The sequence below is a fragment of the Bacillus rossius genome, chromosome 10 (assembly GCF_032445375.1).
Source record: "Bacillus rossius redtenbacheri isolate Brsri chromosome 10, Brsri_v3, whole genome shotgun sequence".
Lineage (NCBI taxonomy): Eukaryota > Metazoa > Arthropoda > Insecta > Phasmatodea > Bacillidae > Bacillus > Bacillus rossius.
Genome location: NC_086337.1, coordinates 13686630 through 13702087, shown reverse-complemented (window position 1 = coordinate 13702087; position 15458 = coordinate 13686630). Strand labels below are relative to the sequence as shown.

At 34.9% G+C, this 15458-nt stretch overlaps 1 protein-coding gene across 1 annotated transcript in view; it reads left to right on the top strand.

Moving 5' to 3' along the window:
- Positions 1 to 15458, top strand: part of LOC134535791 (uncharacterized) — a 443681-nt gene that overhangs the window by 67409 nt on the left and 360814 nt on the right. The window lies entirely within an intron of this gene.

Sequence of the window (15458 nt, the reverse complement as noted above, 5' to 3'; positions counted from 1 at the left end):
CAGCCACTACACGGCTCTCGGCTACGTGTCGCCTGCTTACCCCCTCTCCTTTCTCCGGTCCCGCTGTCCCCGCACCCCCGCGCTGAGACACGCCAAGATAACTGCCGGGCATAGTACTGACAACAAGTTTGTCGCATGGTGTATAAGGAAGTCGTCTGCAAACTGATCCAAAATTAGAAGCTGTAAGCTATATCCGACGCACTTCTTTCCATCGCCCACTGTCTCTTTGTAGTAGAGTACCTCTTCCCAACTCTCCACATTGCTCTGCAGTTGCAGGTAGATTCTTTAGAAACATTGACTTTGCCTCTTCGTAGTCGTCAACTGTTAAGTCAGGCTTCTGCGCACATGGTCCGTAATGCTTATCTTGTGAAGAAATAACTTTTAAGCTAATTGTCTTTCTTTTCTTTGCATTATTTCGGGGTATTTCCAATACTGCTTTCCTTTTGTTTTCAAGTATTTTCATGTACTTTCCAGGGCTTCTTTCAAACATTGTTTTGTGAAGTTTGTAGATAGGAGTATTTGTGTTGTAAGATACTACTGCAGCGTAATTTCTTGCAGAGTAAGCTCTCTTCAGGCAAAAATTCACACGTTTGCCGCCGATGAATTTTGCAATAATCGAGTTAAATTGTTCAACAGGATTGCTGTCCACATCTTTCAAGAGACTTCGTGCATTTCGCAGTATACAGTGACTTACAACATCTTCTATGGTATGCAAAATTCCGCTTTCTTCTAAAAGCGGAACAAAATTGTTTTCATTATTCTTGGCTCCATTACAAAAATATTCTGAGCACTCGGAATGTTCACCAAATACCAGCTTGGGTCCGTTTGTGAGGTCTTTTCGCAGGCCTACTATTTTTTCGTATTCACTGACATTTTCATTGTGCCAATGACGTACAGCTCCTTTCACGGCACCTCTCATTCTTAAAATATTTGACCCCAGTTCTTTTCTCAGAGATATATTTTTCAAAGAACTGTTTGTTGTGATGTCTTTTAGTTTGTTACAGTAATTTCTTAAAATATGGTTGCGACACTCTATTTTGTTAACAGTCAAATTTCCATAAGGTCTTGCAGTTACAATGCTATTATAAACACTGCAGTCACCATCTGCAATAAGCGTCCCATATTTCACTCCATACATTTCCACACTTGCTTTAAAACCCTCCAATATAATATCTGCTTCCATACTGCTGGAGCTTCCTGACCAATTTTTGTAACAAATGTGTTCTTTAACTTCTACGCCGATAGCTGCTGCTCGAGCGCACATTGTACAATATTTGTTTCGCACACTGATAAACAAAACTTTTCATGTGTAAAATCCGATGATGGCAGCAACTTCTGAGAGCGAACTATAATTGCTGTTTTTGTATGACCATTTAGACCACTGACCATCGGCAATGACTGTCAAAACTGGGAATCCATCTTCGTCGACATCGCCTCGTTCCACAGCTAACTGTGCTTCTCGTTGAACTGCAATTCCCATTTCTTTTATTGCAGTTTTTTCCCAGCCATCACTCACTTTGTCATGATATTTAGCATACGTGTTTGCGGACATTGTTGGTATATCCATGGCAGCAGTAAGTTCTTCCAACTGCCTGTGTCCAATGCCAATACAGACTGATCCCGTTACAGCAGCTGTATTTATGTCTATAGACTCACTTTTTGAGTTTTCTGTGTGTAGAGTATCTTGAAAGTTGCACATGTTACATTTCACACTGAAAATTGAATTGATACCTCTTCTTGCTTCATTTGTGATAACTAAGTTTTGTTTGCCACATCCTAGTGGTCCATGATTACACAAAACTTTTAGTCTGTTAAAAAAATAATCAATGTCAGTTATCCTTCTTCCAGACACTTCAAACGACGCTTCAATATCCACATTGCTACCATCTGGGGTAACTTGTTGCTGTTCCGACTGACACTTATTAGTGGAACATGATGCTGCTAGAGCTTTCTGTTGTTCAGGTGTTTTTTCAGGAAAACTAGTTGACTGCTGATACTTTTCTGGTGACTTTCGTAAAAAATCAGAGAAGCAAGTCTCGGTGCTGTCCCTTTCTTGGAGTCTGAAAAAAAAAGTTTTTCATTTCACAACAGATATGACTCTTCAAAAGCAAAAAAAAAAAGGAACAATGCATTTAGACATAACTTTCCTGCTGCACATAAATCTGTAAATTAGGCATCAATATACTTTAAAGCCTGTAATATAAAAAACAATTAAAATTACTGCTAGCATAAGTAGTTATTGCTAGTGAAATATAAAATATCCTAAGCCCAATTTTTAAAACTAATTAATTTTCGCATTTATGCTGGCAGGTTGTTGCAATAAAGAGTTTACTTCTGAACTAAACCTGAACCTATGTCTTAAAAACAATGTGTCTAAGGGTAATTTTTAACTTTCCCAGATACAGATAGTCACACACGTCAGATGGCATATCAATGTAAAAAAAAACTGTTTTATACATGCAATAATGTTGTCGCAAAATTATTAGCCAAGTTTCTATATAAAAATTATTTTTACTTTTATTTTTATAGAGAGATATAAGTAGACCGTCTCTTCAGTATCATGCACATCAGTTTATGTATTATTCATTTTTAAAATTGAATTTGAAATTTCTTATAACTTATGCTTGACGTAACATAATTTTCTTGTTTAGTGTTTAAGTACCTGCTGTTAACATAATTCTTGTAAAAAATATATCCAATTTATTCTTTGATATTTTAGATATTTGGGATGCAGTTTATTTCAATAGAATTTTGCAATTTACACTGTAAATGTATATTTTTATTATAGTTATTTTGTCAAACATCCTTTGCCCTATATGTGTTATTCAGGATTCCCACTACATTTCATAAAGAAAGACTGTGATTAATTATGGAAAACACTGACTACTCGATAATATAAACTCAGTATTTACAAACATATTTTATTTTCGTAATTGACCGTTGTGCGGAAATGTGACTAATTCATTCGCCATGCCACTGCAATATTATTGAAAACACACGATTTGCCTTCAAACAAAATAGTCTTCACGAATGCTTCTGCAGACGTAGCATGACAATCAGCGTTTTGGAAGCTGTCGGATGTAATTTAGCAATATACCAGTCATACTCTTACAATAAATAAATTTTGTATCTTACATTTCATCATATCGTTTAGTTGAGATATGATGTGGCGTTTCAAAATCATTGAAACTGTTACAGGAATAGTACTTTTTGCTGTCAATGATACAGTTTCCTGAGTTTTAGGATTTTGTTAATATAATTAGGAAAATGTATGGCACATATCATATCTATTCATTTTGATGTACAACAAAATGTTTGTGATATATATGTTGAAAGTAAAAGACAAAATGAATGGGGAACAAGGTGGTACATTCGCATTTTGGATGTGATAGTGATCTCAACATAGAAATTTTGAAGCTATTCACCACGTAGTGTTTTATTCTTTCAATGTAAGGAAATATAATAAATGAGAAGTCGGAATTCATCGATTAAAATAATTCACAATCTGCGTGCACATTCTCACTGTTTATACTGTTATTTAAGATTCATCATTTGGCCAAATAAAATTTTTAATTTGATCATTCAGTATGGTGGTGCTATGCATGTTCAACAAAATAAATGCTAAATTAACCAAATAACAAAATTAATGCTCACTTCAAACACTCACACACTAGGATGGCACTCCGAATTGTGTCAGTGACAATAAAATAAGAGGCAGTATACATATTATATTTTCTTTGTTGCCTGTTGTTCCTAACCTTGTTTCTTAGCCATTTCATTATCTTCAAATATAACATGATAAAACTGCAATTATAACACCAACAGAGCCTAAACTAATTTAACGTTGGATTATTGTGGTCAAGGGAAGATGTAAAGCAATTTCTCATGATAATAAACCTAGAGGGTAAAACTGTTCTCAGCACTGGCATTCTGCACACGACGTTACATTATGGATATAGCTTTTAATTTAATTTGTACAAGTTTTGTGTGATCTCTTGATTATCTTTAATGTTCTTAGCTGATGTTGACAATTTACTATCTATTAATGTTAATATGGTAAAAAACTTACTTAAATTTTTCCTTGCATCTCCATTTCTGCAAACTTTCCCCTCGGTTTTTCTTTCTTCTAGTTGAAATAAACACCCCACTCTTGCTTGATAAACAACATTTTTTCCCTGTATAAAAAACTCCATGATTTTATTTCTTCCCGATGACAAACAAAAAAGTTGTATGGTCTCGAATAATACATTCGTATGGCGTCACATCAGCGGAATATTCCCTTGGCATAAATGTGTGAAGTCTGTGGCACTTGTGGAGAAGTAAACCTTCGCTCGAACACAAAAACAAATGAACGAACAGCTTTTTTTTTTTGATGGGATGTGCAATCGGAGACCCCTGGGATGGTTAAAGAGTGCCAGGTTGGTCTCCAGACCAGATTGTAAAAGCTCAGGGGCTGAGGATAGAAAAGGCCTATCTCCAAATTATTAAGTATAAATGTTGTCATGTAATAGTTAAAGACTTGATTACACCCAGGTTTTTAAACCCATCATGATCATGAAGACACTGATCGAAAGGTAATGTGCAATACATTTAAATGGTATTTTCAGTTTTTGCTAAATAATTATAAATATAAGCAAAATTTTACTGTATCTGGACAAAACAGAATATTGATAATATTATTTTCATCACAGAAATAATATATGATATGATAACTAAATTTGAAAAAAGCGGTTATGTTAAGTGTATTGTATACTTTCAGTAGGCAAAATTTCCGGCCCCTACCTCTTATAGACTTTGAGAATAACTGCCTTTTAAAATAACATTGATATAGATAGGAGCGCAAATTTGTGACACGGCCTCTTAAGAAGGTTGGGAGTAGGTGTGTGTAATCTCTGCAGTGTTAACAGTTGAAGTCAAAAAAAAAAACGACCACGCCCCCTTGTGCAAGCAAAACATCACTGGTTGCAATGCATTTAAATGCAGAATACTGTATTTTGTTAATCCGATATTAGCTACCAACGATGCATATGTGCAAGTTTATCTTGTTAAGTGTATGAAATAAAATATAATGTTGTCTTGCAAGACTGTATGTAACATGTGATTTTTTAGTAGAAATAAGGCAATAAATCCCGATATATGTAATGACTAAATGGTTTATAAAATTAATTAATTGCTTACTTAACAGCATTCAGGTAGGGTTTTTTTCGTCATTTCTATTATCGGACTATTACAATGTTAAAGATATTAGCTTATTACCTACATGTTACTGTAAACGAAATGAACAAATTAACTGATATTTAAATTCTCTCTCTCTCTCTCTCTCTCTATATATATATATATATATATATATATATAGAGCAATGGCCTCACGAATGTTAACATACCAGTAGTTTCTTCAGAGCTTAATTAGTCCTTTGCACAAATATTTCACTTTAGGAGCCAGTACTGTAAAGTAACAGTTATAACAGAGGGCACACATGCCTACCTGCAGCAATGTTGCCTGATTACTACATTTGCAACTTTTTTTACTATAGCGATTCCAAGTATTATATATTTATACTGTCTACGTTTTAATTATTTTTCATCCCACAATTTTAGCCTTGAATGTGTGCCTTAAGCTTCTTTGAGATCAGTGAGGATTAGAAAATGCTAGTGAAGATATATTTAACTTGAAAATTATATTTTTGTATTTTTTTATGTTCTCATAGGGGCCAATATTTACCCACAATTTCCCTAATATTCATATCCATTCAACTATAGATTTGCAAAAATTAGTTCATAGAAATTTTTTCTAGGAAACCTAATTATTTTTGCCAAGATTTTTTTTTGGTTTCCCTTACTTGATGACACACATAAATACTATGTAGCAATAACCAATCAATCCTTACTAAGATTGAATATAAATACAAAAAATACTTATGTTTCTGATTTGTAATACGTAAAACAGTTATTCTTGAATGGAATAACAATATAACTTGAAGCTCAAAAGGAAGAATACATACATATCTACTAGAAGTTTGACTGCAAAAATTCTCATTGACCCTTAAACAAAATTGTCTATGTAAACATGTTTAGAACAGAATCACTAGTTTAAATTATATTCTTAGCAAAATAATTGAAACTTATACAAATATACTTATCAGAAACTGCTTTTGTCAAATAAACAATATGATTATTCAATGGGGACATGTCATGCATATGCTGATTCAAAGAGGAAAAAAATGTCTTTTCGTCTTACAAATACTTTGCACGTCCTTAGACGGATATGTTAGTCCACCTCTATCTTTCTGTGCAATTAATGAATTTTCAGCATTTCCCTCTGGCAACTGGTTAGGTCATGATAGCTACATCTTAAATTAGTAATCCCTGAAAAACACTAAAAATATTTTACAGCATTTTTAATGTAGCTATACTAACTTAACCAACAATCCAGTGTATTAAAGTACTTTTAATGTAACTAACCTAGCCTAATCAAACACTATCCATATTTGACTATACTTCGAAAGAAAAATTTTCGAAATTGATTTTTATTACTTTAATTACGAAAAAGTTACTCCGAGGGAATTTTGGAACAAGATAATACTAAACCACACTGCATAAAACTAAAAGTGAAATGTTTTACAGATTAAATCACTTCTCCTCATCCATTTCCTCACCATATTTTTTAAGTTAAGTCTTATAATCGTTGATGATAAAATTGGTACATTATTGGGCTTTGGTACAAGCAAGCTGGTAGCACATGTATGTATTAAGAAATGTGTTGCAAATTTAAAATAGGGTGAAATTATGCTAAATCAACTACAAAACAAGATGTACTGAAGTAAAAACTATAATTTATTAACAAATAACAAGACATTATATAAATTTATATAATTTGGACAACAAAAATCAATGAAAAATATATTATGGTTTCATCCATATAATACAATCTATTTTATTTATTTTTTATATTTTTTTTCAATCCACCTGCAGACCCCCACAGGAGCCAACAGCTCAAGAGATATAGATAGGCCTTGTCACATTATAAACAAAAAATAAACATAGTTAAAATTGCAATAAAATAATCAAGTTTACAATTATAAATAATTTTGCTATTCTACACTTTCAACAAATAACCACAAATTTTACAATTTTCACAATTTACACAACACAACAAACAGTACATATAAATAATTTAATATACTCTGAATAATGTATAGGGTGTTCTATTAATTATATAGCAAATTACATATTATTTACATTGTCATTACAAGGTTTTTATTTCACCAGCTAAATAAATATTTTTTTCCTTTGATGTATTTAACAACTTTTTTGAATTCATTAAAATTTTGTAGTAATATAATTTCTTTAGGTAGTTTATTAAATAGTGTTATACCTCTAAGATGTATTCCTTTTGAAAATAAAGTTGTGTTGTGGAATTTTGGTTTCAGTTTATAGTTATATCTTGTGATATATGGTCCAGTATGTTCAGATTCTACAAAATTATTTATATTAGCTATAAGAGCAACCTATAAATATATTTCGAAAAAAAAAGGGAATATATTCAACTTAGTAAATAAAGGTTTACATGAGGCTATTGTATCAGCTAAACATATAATATGTATGGCTTTTTTTTTTTTTGCAATCTAAAAATTTTAATACTATTACTACAATTACCTCATATTTCAATACCATATATCATGTCTGTGTGAAAAAGTGCAAAGTATGCAGTTCGTAGAGAATTTCTGTCTATAATTTGGCTAAGAATTCTGAGGGCATAGCAAGCTTTACTTAATTTATGAATAGTTTAATTGATATGTTCATTCCATTTTAATTTATCATCAATATGTAAGCCCAAGAATTTAGTTGATTCAGTTTGACTTATCGCTTGATCCTGAAATTTGGATAATACTTGATCGAGCAGTCTTTTATTACCAAATTTAATAAATTTTGTTTTATTTATATTGAGTTTTAAATTATTTGCATCAAACCATTCAAGTTAATTAATTCAAATTCAGTTTTATTTTTTGATTCCAATATATTTTCTGCAGTTATAAGAAGATTTGTGTCATCAGAAAAAGATATTATATTTACATCCGTTTGATAAGGTAAATCATTAACATATAGTAAAAATGATAAGGGCCCCAATATACTTCCATGTGGTACCCCGGATTTAATATATGTTAAACTGTTTGAGAAATGTTATGTTTTTCTATTGAGTTGGTACTTCTGGTACAGACGACGAGGGAGGCAGTTATCTATGAGTGGATGTAAAGACCAAGATGTGTATTAAATCGTAGTGTAACAATAGTGTAACATTTTGAATTACCATGTGTCTCTGCATGAAATAAATCTTATCAGGTTATGGGCCCAGCCCGTGAAAGTGGGAGAAAAAAAAAAAAAAAATTCGCTATGGCACATGTAGGGAGATATATTTAAAACTACAAATGTCTTGGAAACGGTAAGTCGCCGCAGAAGAAGACAAGATGGCTGCATTGCACAACAATCTTCCTCAGTTATCTGCGACAAATTTCTCAAATTGGAAATTCAGAGTGGAATGTTTATTGGACGAAAAACAGTGTAAGGAAGTGCTGGAAGACGAAATAACGGAAAAGTGTAAAGAACTAACACCACAAGATGAAAAGGCATTACATGTGAAGGATGCAAAAGCTCGGTCAATTATAGTACAGTGTCTAACTGACCGACATATCGAGTATGTTAAAGATGCAAAGTCCGCCTATGAAATGATGAAGTGTTTGAAAAACATTTTTGAAAGGAAGACGATTTTATCAAAACTGTACGTGAGAAGAAAGTTATTGAGTTTAAAGTGCAAAGACGGAACTGAATTAGAGGAACATTTTCAACAGTTTGACCGTTTGATACGTGAACTAGAAGAAACGGGTAGCAAAATGGACGAGAGTGACAAAGTGTGTCATCTTTTATTGACCATGCCGTCTCCTTACGAAACAACTGTAACAGCGCTGGAAACCATCACCGATAACTTGACTGTAGAGTTTGTCAAGAGTAGACTTCTGGATGCAGAACTCAAGATGAAGAATACAAACGTAGTGATAAGTGATAGTGAATGCTCGTTCAGCGCAAGAGAACGTACCAATAGGCGATGTTTTGGTTGCAATGGCTTAGGGCATTTCATTTCAAATTGCCCTAGCAAAAATACAACCCCTGAAAGAGGACGAGGAAGAGGATGGTTCAGCAAAAGGGGTTACGGTCAAGGCAGGCCCAGGTATGGTGATCAAGAACATCAAGGTAAGCCCACTGACAGTAAATTAGTATCACATCAAGCATATGTAAATAATGTTGAATCTGAAATTTCTTTCGTTGCTCTCTCTTCTGAAGTAAACATAAGCGCAACAGGGAAAATAAACTTCATTGTAGATTCTGGTGCCACAGAACACTTGGTTCAAGATTCACTTAAAAAGCACATGATACAAGTTGAATTTCTTAAGTATCCAGTAACCATAAAAGTAGCAAATGGTTCCACCCTAACAAGTAACAGCAAAGGCATTATACGTCTCAAATATGCGGATAGAACTGTAACCATACATGCTCTCATTGTCGAGGGATTGTCTCACAATTTACTGTCTGTCTCAAAACTCAATTCTAAAGGAAACACAGTAATTTTCACACAGAGTCGTGCAACTATAGTAACCAATAGCAATTTCCCAATAGAATGTGAGTTGCAAGGAAACCTATTTGTAGCTAGTTTTGAGTTTGAAAATGAAAGTTGTAACCTCCATGTCAACAATAATCTATGGCACAGAAGGCTTGGTCATTTGGGCAGAAATGGACTTAAAATTATAGCTCTTCCATATAGCGAAGACAAATGCAGTGTTTGTATACAAGGGAAAATGAATAGACTTAAATTTCCTGCTCATGATAAGTCATCAGATAACATTGGAGATCTTATTCATTCAGACATATGTGGTCCGATAAATCCACCAACTAAGGATAGGGAAAAATATTTTCAGACACTAATTGATGATTATTCACACTTTACTATTGTTAAGATCTTGAAATCCAAAGATGAAGCATCACAGAATGTTATTGATTTTGTAAGGTTGATTAAAACTCAGTTTGGGCTCAAAACCAAACGAATACGATGTGATAATGGGGGGGAGTATGTGTGTAATAGTTTCAAGAACTACTGCAAGGGTAAAGGTATCATACTAGAATACACTATGCCATATACTCCTCAACAAAATCCAGTGTCTGAAAGAATGAACCAAACCTTACTGAACAAAACAAGAGTAAAACTTGTAGAAACAGGCCTACCTAAACATATGTGGAAAGATGCACTACTTGCTTCAACTTATGAACTAAACAGATGTCCCACCATGTCTCTGCCGAAGGGCAAAGTACCTGCAGATTACTGGTATGGAGAAAGGAACATGGAAAAACTGAAAGTTTTTGGCTCAAAATCCTGGGTAGTGACCTTACCCAGGATGAATAAGCTGAATCCTAAAAGTAAGTGCATGAGGCTTGTGGGCTATTGTGGAGGGGGTTACAGGCTTTGGGATCCAGAAGAAGACAAAATTGTACAGTCCAGAGATGTTGTGTTTGATGAGGATGATGTGTTTTTCAACAAAGATTCATCTGTGACTGAAGAAAACCCTCTGCCCATAGAAGGGGCAACAGAAGAGCATAGTCTTTCACGCTTTGAAGAAATTCAGCCAGATAACAGTGATGTGAATGTCGGAACAAGTGATAGCGAAGAAGATTTTCATGGATTCAAAAACCAAGGAAACCAAATATCGAGAAAAACAAAAAGGAAAATTGTTCAACCAAGTAGACTCAATGACTATGAACTTCACATTGCCTACTGCCTATGTGCTGGTGAACCAGTGGACTATGCCGAGGCAATCAAGATAGGCGAAGGTTGGGAAGAGGCAATTAAAAATGAAATTCAAGCTCTGGAAGAACATGAAACCTGGACATCAGTCACCCTACCTCCAGGAGAAAAGGCCATAGACACAAAATGGGTGTTTAAAACAAAGCAAGATGGTACGAAGAAGGCGAGACTTGTGGCAAAGGGGTTTCAGGAAAAATCATCTTACAATGTTTATGCCCCTGTGGCTAGACTGCCTACAGTAAGACTATTCCTGTCAGTTGCTCTTTCAAACATGTGGGAAATTCATCAACTTGACATACCTACCGCGTTTCTCAACGGCATCTTAGACTCGGATGTATACATCAAAACACCAGAAGGTGTGATAAATAAGCCAGGGAAAGTATTGAAACTTGTCAGGAGCCTTTATGGTCTCAAGTCAGCTCCACGAAAATGGAATGAAAGATTCCATAACTTTATGGAAACTGTTGGGATGCAACGATCAAACTGTGATTTCTGCTTGTACAAAGGTGAAAATGTGTGGTTAATTGTTTGGGTTGACGACATGTTAATTACAGGAAAATCAGTCGAGTGCATCAAATTAAAACAGTCTTTACAAACAGAGTTCAATGCTAAAGATCTGGGGGAACCAAAGGACTTCCTGGGAACCAATATAATAAGGAATGGGAATCAAATGAAGATTTCACAAACAAGACTTATTGGCAAAATGTTGGAGAGATTTAAGATGCAGGACTGCAAAGGGGCAAATACTCCAATGGAAAATAATCTCCAGATTGACACAAAAGAACCTGTAAATGCTCAACTGCCATTCAGAGAACTTGTAGGTTCGCTCATGTATGTGGCTACTGTAAGCCGACCAGATATAGCCTACGCCACATCATTTTTGAGCAGACATTTACATAAACCAACAAACCAACTGTGGACTGCTGGTAAAAGAGTACTGCGATACCTGAAGAAAACTAGTGAAGTGTGTCTGACTTTTGAAACAAGTTCGGACAAAACCTTGTGTGCCTACTCTGATGCAGATTGGGGAGGAGACACAACAGATCGTAAGAGCACCAGCGGTTCAGTAATTTTTCATGGACAAAATCCTATTCTTTGGTCATCACAGAAACAGTCAGCAGTAGCACTATCAACAGCAGAAGCCGAATACGTGTCATGTGCAACAACAACTGCTGATCTTCTCTATCTTCAAGGTGTGCTCCAAGATTTCGAGAACAATACCGTGATACCCACCTTATACACAGACAATCAGAGTGCGATTAACATGGCTGTAAGTTTCGAGAATAGCAAGAGGTCAAGACATATTGACATCAAGATGCATTTTCTAAAGGATGTTATTACAAAGAAAATGCTCACCCTTAAGTATGTAAACACAGAAGAAAATGTAGGTGACATTTTCACAAAGGCTTTGGGACTGAACAAGTTTATATACTTTAGAGAAGCTTTGAAATTAAAATTTTTCTGTTGAAGGGTTTATATTGTGTCAAGTTAAAATTTTTCTGTCAACTGTCATTAAAATGTTTAACTTGAGGGGGAGTGTTAAACTGTTTGAGAAATGTTATGTTTTTCTATTGAGTTGGTACTTCTGGTACAGACGACGAGGGAGGCAGTTATCTATGAGTGGATGTAAAGACCAAGATGTGTATTAAATCGTAGTGTAACAATAGTGTAACATTTTGAATTACCATGTGTCTCTGCATGAAATAAATCTTATCAATATATCCCCAGTCCGAGTAAATACCTCCCTCATTTTGATTTAATAGTACCTTTTCTTTAAATAAGAGCTAAATAATTTAAGTTCATTTCCTCTTATACCATAATGTTCAAGTTTATTAAGTAATTATTAATGGTTAACTGAATCAAAAGCCTTTGACAAATCACAAAAAACCACCATATACATGGACTCCAGAATCTAAATTATTTGATATAGTTTTAATTAACTGATAAATAGCCAATGCGGTTGATTTATTTTTTTGAAAGCCGAACTGGTGAGGATGTAAAATATTATAAGTCTCAAGAAATTTTACTAGTCTTATATGCATAATTTTTTCATGTATTTTTGAAAAAAATTGGAAGTAAACTTATTGGCCTATAATTGTTAACATTGGTTCTACTTCCTTTTTTATATAAAGGTATTAATTGAGTAATTTTCATTCTGTCAGGAAAAGTAGCTTCTTTTATTGAAGCATTTATGATATGAGTTATTGGAATTCAAATTTGTTTTGTACATTTTTTAATAATAAAAGATGATAAGTTATAAAAATCCATTGATGTTTTATTACTTAATAACGCAATAGCTTTTGCAACCTCTCTCTGTTACAGGATATAGTATAAAATTAACATCAATTCTTATAGTTTTCTTTAGAATTTGGATGGTCCATTGTATTTGTAATTAGTTTTTTTGAACTGTAACCCAAGGTAATTGAATTATGTTGTTATTGACTACCTTACTAGATATATTACTTAAAATTTTAGAGGCTAAGTTTCTCTTATCATTCTTATTATAATGCAATCCATGCCTTGTAAAACATGTTCTAGGAAAATCCCTAACATCTATTACTCGTACAAAATTGTACTTACTACAGAGAGTCAGAATTTTTTCATTAGTTTTCCTTATCTCTATATTTACACATGACACATGAAAGATCCATCAAGTCAAATCTGTGTGGGATTGTACATACCGCCACTTTTGTGTTACATAATGAAGGTAATACAGATTTCAAACTGAGATACACATTTTTTGATTCTTTCTTGAAAATGTAATTTCCACCTGCTACTATAACTACCTCATCTTCTTTCTTGAGACATGTCTTGTCTTCTCTTATTCCTCTCACCACTTCAATTATAGAAGCTCCTGGTTTGATATAAACGTACTTGTGAAATGTAATTCCAGTCTGCATTTTCGCTAGCCTATTTGTACAACCATAAGCACAACACGTCATTGTTTTATTTCATTAAAAACACCATTTCAAACTTGTATTCGCCGTTTGTTTTGGTCTCATTAGTGGGCGTGTCCCAAAAAGCAAAATGACTTCAGCATCCACACCAAACAACCACTCCCTAACTTCTTACCTCCATGTGTGAAACATCTTAATTTTCACTTTCACGTCACCAAAGATTTGGTTTATGGCCGTATGGTTTACCATGGCAGGTAGCACAAACAAAAAATTAGGTTGTTTACAATGGCAAACGTAGCTGCCATGATCAAATAGTTAACGTTTAGTAAATAAAATTTAAATTATTTTCTTTAAACTGACATCGTCCGGGCCTGCGGCCCCTTTTAAGTCCGATATGCCACCGCCCAAACACCACCCACCCTCCATTCAAACCTCCCGCCTACCCGTGCGTACGTGTGCGTGCGTGTGTGTTCGCCCGGCAAGAGGGCGCTGTAGAGCCAGTGTGCCGCACCCCTAAAATATAATTAAAGTCAAATGTGTAATTTGTTTTAATGTTTCCCGTGTGCAACGTGACGGCAGATTGGCCGGAAAGGTTTTTATGTACTTTTAATTAAAAGTGTGTATTGAAATATAAGAGCGTTTCCAGATATACCCGACGGAAGCCGAAGCCAGACAATATTTAAATGTAATTCTTAATAATTGTAATTTGTATTATCCTTTTTCATTATTCAGAAAATGTCACGTAATATTTCAATCATCCTTTTAATGTTACTTTAGTTTCCCGTGGCACGAATTCAGAAATGTCTTTAACTGCAATTGTTTCGGCGGGAGGACGCCATGTTAGGCTAGCAGAGCCATGAGCTCATCCCAGTCTTCCGCCATCAACGACTGAGAGCAGACGCTTCAGCACTACGGGGACCTCACCGCTTGTTTTCACCGCTAAGTAATTCTGTTCCACGTTAATTCTTTTCCAAATCGTTTTCGTTTAGTCCTCGGAGCTCCTCTCGGTCGGGGGACTGCTTAATTAATTACCTTGCGACCAGTATCGGTCTTTTTCCACATGTAATACGTAATTCGAGGTGTGACCACGGGGTGGGTCACTACACTTAAACCGATTCGTGCCGCGGGCGTTTTATGCAGTTTAATCGTGTACGTGTGAGTGGAGTTGGCCGAATAAATCAGGTGTGTAAATCTAACCGTATTATTTCATTCTTTTAAATATGTGTGACCACGTGGAGTGTGATGGTGTGTGGGATGCCTATGAGCCCACTGCGTAGGGGATAGCGTGCCCGACGCTGAGAGCGGGCAGGAATTAGTGCTAGGTTGTTTTCAAGGGGGGAATTAAAATTACGCCTCACATGGGCGACGTCACGACCCTGGTAAAGAGTCTCACATAGGTACGTGCCCGTGGTACGGTGGCGCCCATAAAACCCGAGCACGCATCGAAAACTTAGTTATTAAATATCAGAGACCACGGCCCCCGTAACAAGTGGCGCCCAACGTTCCGTCCAGTCAGGTTCTGGTTTCGCATCCCCCACCTCCTACTTCCTCACCACACTGAGTCTGGGCGAGATACTGTTGAGGTCTAACACTAGAATATTTAACAATTTTAATCATGCAATGTAATTCTTCTCACATGTTCATTTTAATAAATTATCGTTGTTTACAATAGCAATAATCACAATTTCTATCAAAATTGACTTACAAGTTTA